Genomic DNA, 4,124 nt, shown 5'->3' with positions numbered 1-4,124 from the left:
CAACCTCTTAGAGTGGCTGTCCAGGGTTTCATATAGTTGAACCTCCTCCAGTGTCAAACCAGAGCTGACAACTATGCAGCCATGCAGTGACCTTGACCGTCTTAACATTTAAGTGAGCTAAAGTGGACAATCGCCCTTCACTTCCAAGGGCTCAGGTCTAAAATGGGAATGCTAAACTCCTAAGGACGTCGTGCAGACAATGAAAGCTTTCAAAGAGTTAATTCCAAGACGCCACTTCTATTAACCTTGGCATCTGGATATAAAAACTAAATTTGGGACCTCAATTACCTGATTGAGTCCCGCATAGCCTTAGCCAGCAGTAATATTGATGAGGGCAGCAATCATGTCTCTCACTTGGAGACCCAATTGCGGTCCCAGCCTCAGCAATCCGCCCTTCAAGTGCATCGGAAAGCAGCCTTATTTTCTCTTTTGTTCTGTGGTCGAGTGTGGTTGTGACTCATTAACCCCCTGCGCTCCACTGCGCGGCCCCGCTTGGGTGAAGGTACATGATGCTGCTCATCTTTGCCGAATCTTCTCCAGGTAGGAGGCACTGTTACCATGACCCACCCTCGTTATGACTCCACAAATAGCACTGGCCTTGCCCATGCATCAGGTGAGGGAGCTGAAGTTGAAGAGGGTCCATTAAGGTTGGCACAGTGGTGCATGCCTGCTGTCCCAGCACTTGGGAGTCTGGGCAAGAAGACTGTGAGTTCAAAGCCAGCCTGGGATAACAGAGAGACTGTTTTTTGAAGGTTCTTACTCTAGCCCAGGCTGACCTGAAATGCGCTATGTAGTCTCAGGCTGGTCTTGAACTCATGATGATCTTCCTCCCTCAGCCTTCCAAGTGCTGAGATTAAGGCCTGCACCACCACACACAGTTACCATCATAGTTTTAAAATCTTTAATTAATTTATTTAATTGCCAGCAGAGAGATAGAGAAGAGAGACAGACAGAGAGAATGGGCACACCAGAGTCCTCCAGCTGCTGCAAATAAACTCCAGATGCAGGTGCCACTTTGTGTATTATGTGGTACTGGCATTGAACTCAGGTTGTTAAGAAGGCAAGCACCTTAACTGCTGAGCCATCTCTTCAGCCCTAAGGCTGTTTTTGTTGTTGTTGTTGTTTTTCCAGTTTTTGGAGGTAGGGTTTCACTCTAGCTCAGGCTGACCTGGGATTCACTGTGTAGTCTTAAGGTGGCCTCGAACTCACGGTGATCCTCCTACCTCTGCCTCCCGAGTGCTGGGATTAAAGGGATGAGGTCAGGGAAGTGGCTCCGTGGGCAAGAGCACTTGCTGCACAAGTCTGAGGGCTGGGTTTGACCTTTAGCACCCATGAAAAAAGTGGAGCATGGCTGAGCATGCCTGTATCCCCAAGGGTTGAGGGCGCCACTGAGTTCCAGGCTCCACGAGGTACTTTGTCTGAAGAAAATAAGGCCACAGGACAGTAGAGGACACCCAGCATCCTACCCTGAGGCTCTGCACATGTGCAAGTGGGCTGTTCAATCTATGTGCACACATGCACACACATACCACATGAACACACACACCACATGCACACACATTACATGTACTATGCTACACATACTTCACACACACACACACACACACACACACACACACCAAAAAAAAAAAGTAGATTAATTTTCCTGCCTGTGTCGTCCAGCTGGTGAGGGGCAAAGAGATGCGTCTCAGAAATTTGCAAAGAGTCACACCTCCCAGAAGCAGAAACTTTTCCTTGGTCCATGGTTCGAGGAGGGTGGTGAGGAAGGCCCAGTCTGCCTGAGAGTCTGCGTGGGAGGTAAGAGAAGGGTGGTGGATCCCTTTAGCAGGTAATGGTGTTCTACCAGCTTTTCAGGCAGTGGTTCATGGCCATTTATCTGGAGTTTCCCCTTTGGTGACCCTTGTCAATTATCCCCAGCTGGTGAAAAATTGGTGGCATGCTTGCGATCCCAAACCACCTGGCGTGCATCTGGTCGTCTGCCTGGACGGGGGCATTGTGGTCAGATAGTGTGAATTCCTGAGAGGAAGCGAGTCACAGAGCGAATCCTCATCGATATATAGCCAAGCTGCGGAGGCCAAGCCGCGTCCTTAGCCAAGTCAGAGGCTGTGTCCCTGCTGTGTTCTCAGTCCTGTCTCAGGACAGAGGGCAGACCTCTGGGAAGAAGGCAGAGGGTGCCACCTTTCCTCCTGGTTGCTATTGAACACCGAGGAAGATGTGGTCAAGACTTGTTATCCCACCTCTCACAGGGGGAGACAGGAGCATCAGGAGTTCAAAGTCACCCTCAGCTGCATAGCAAGTCTGAAATCCACTTGGGCTCATGCCTCTAATCCCAACATTTGGGAGGCTGAAATAGGAGGATCTCCATGAGTTCAAGGCTAGCCTGGGCTACGCAGTGAGTTCTAATTCTGCCTGGGCTACAGTGAGACCCTACCTTAAAAACAAACAAACAACAACAACAACAACAAAACAGCTTTCTTCTGGCTCGTTGCCTCTCCTGAACTTCCACGTCCCTGCTCTGGTAAGTTCCCCTCATCTTGGCTCTCCTAGGCCTAGATGGGAAAGAGGGTGGCCATACTCTCTTATGGGCTCCCTACCCTGCCTGTCTTCCACATGGCTTGAGCTCTCTCCGCTTTCTTCTCTCAACAAACAAAACAGGGCTGGAGGGGCTGGAGAGATGGCTTAGTGGTTAAGGTGCATGCCTATGAAGCCTAAGGACCCAGGTTTGATTCTCCAAGTCCCACGTAAGCCAGATGCACAAGGTGGTGCATGCGTCTGGAGTTTGTTTGCAGTGGCTAGAGGCCCTGGCGTGCCCATTCTCTCTCACTCTCTCTCTAATAAATAAAAAAAATAAAAATAGGAGTTCTGCCGCTCAGCCTTTGGGGGCCAGATAACTGGGGCCTGCTGGGAACAGGACTTCTAAAAGGCATAAATATGTCTGGGAGGCTCTGGTGCAAGGCCATTTTTGCTGGCTATAAGCGGGGTCTCCGGAACCAAAGAGAGCACACGGCGCTTCTTAAAATTGAAGGTGTTTATGCCTGACATGAAACTGAATTCTACCTGGGCAAGAGATGTGCTTATGTGTACAAAGCAAAAAACAATACAGTGACTCCTGGTGGCAAACCTAATAAAACAAGAGTCATCTGGGGAAAGGTAACTCGAGCCCATGGAAACAGTGGCATGGTACGAGCCAAATTCCGAAGCAACCTTCCTGCCAAGGCCATTGGACACAGAATACGCGTGATGCTGTACCCTTCAAGGATTTAAGAAAAGTCAATAAATAAAAGTGTATTTGTGCTCTTGTGTTTCTAAAATAAATAAATAAATAAATAAAATTAAATAAATAAAATTAAATAAATCAAAAAAAATTTAAAAACAGGGCTGGAGAGATGGCTTAATGATTGAAGGCATTTGCTTGCAAAGCTAAAAGACCCACCTTCAATTCCCCAGGCCTATGTAAAGCCAGATGCAAAAGGTGGCACAAGCATCTAGAGTTTGTTTGCAGTGGTGGGAGGCCCTGGCACACCTATTCTCTCTCTCTCCCTGCTTCTTTCTCTCTCAAACAAATAAATAAAATATTTTAGAAAACAAACACCAACAATAAACCGGGCTTGGTGGCACACAGCTATAATCCCAGCTGAGGTGGGAAGATCATGAGTTTGAAGTCAATCTGGCTCCATAGAGTGACTCTGTCTCCAAAAGATACAGACATAACAAAAATCAAGAAAATTAAAGAACAATCTATGGAGAGTCCCAAGGATGAGAGACACCTGCACAGACCTGGGCCCACTGTGAGCTTGGAGCGGCAGAGAACATGCTGGGAGGGGCCGTGGTTCTCCTGGTGAGCTTTCACAGTGGTTGTTAAACAGCACTCTCCGGGCAACAGCTGGCTGATAGCAGCTTGGCATTTTTCTGAGGAGCAGATGATATATCTATTCCGAAGAACAAAAGGAAGTGAACCTAAGATTGGAAGGAAAGTGGGGTGTATCACATGACACAAGAGTGGGGTTTGCTCATGTGACCCTGAAGTACACATCTGACATCAGTGAGTAGATAGTGAGGTAGGCAGGCTTAACTAGGCGAGAATTTTTATTGACTTAAGTGCCAGTAAAATGGAATGAATGGTT

The 4,124-nt window shown here is 47.9% G+C and overlaps 1 pseudogene; it reads left to right on the top strand.

Moving 5' to 3' along the window:
* The first annotated feature begins 2,901 nt into the window (after positions 1–2,901).
* Positions 2,902–3,294, top strand: LOC101613772 (annotated as a pseudogene).
* Positions 3,295–4,124: the final 830 nt, after the last annotated feature.

This window comes from Jaculus jaculus, chromosome 9, assembly GCF_020740685.1.
Source record: "Jaculus jaculus isolate mJacJac1 chromosome 9, mJacJac1.mat.Y.cur, whole genome shotgun sequence".
Classification (NCBI taxonomy): Eukaryota; Metazoa; Chordata; class Mammalia; order Rodentia; family Dipodidae; genus Jaculus; species Jaculus jaculus.
This window is presented reverse-complemented; position numbering and strand designations above follow the sequence as displayed.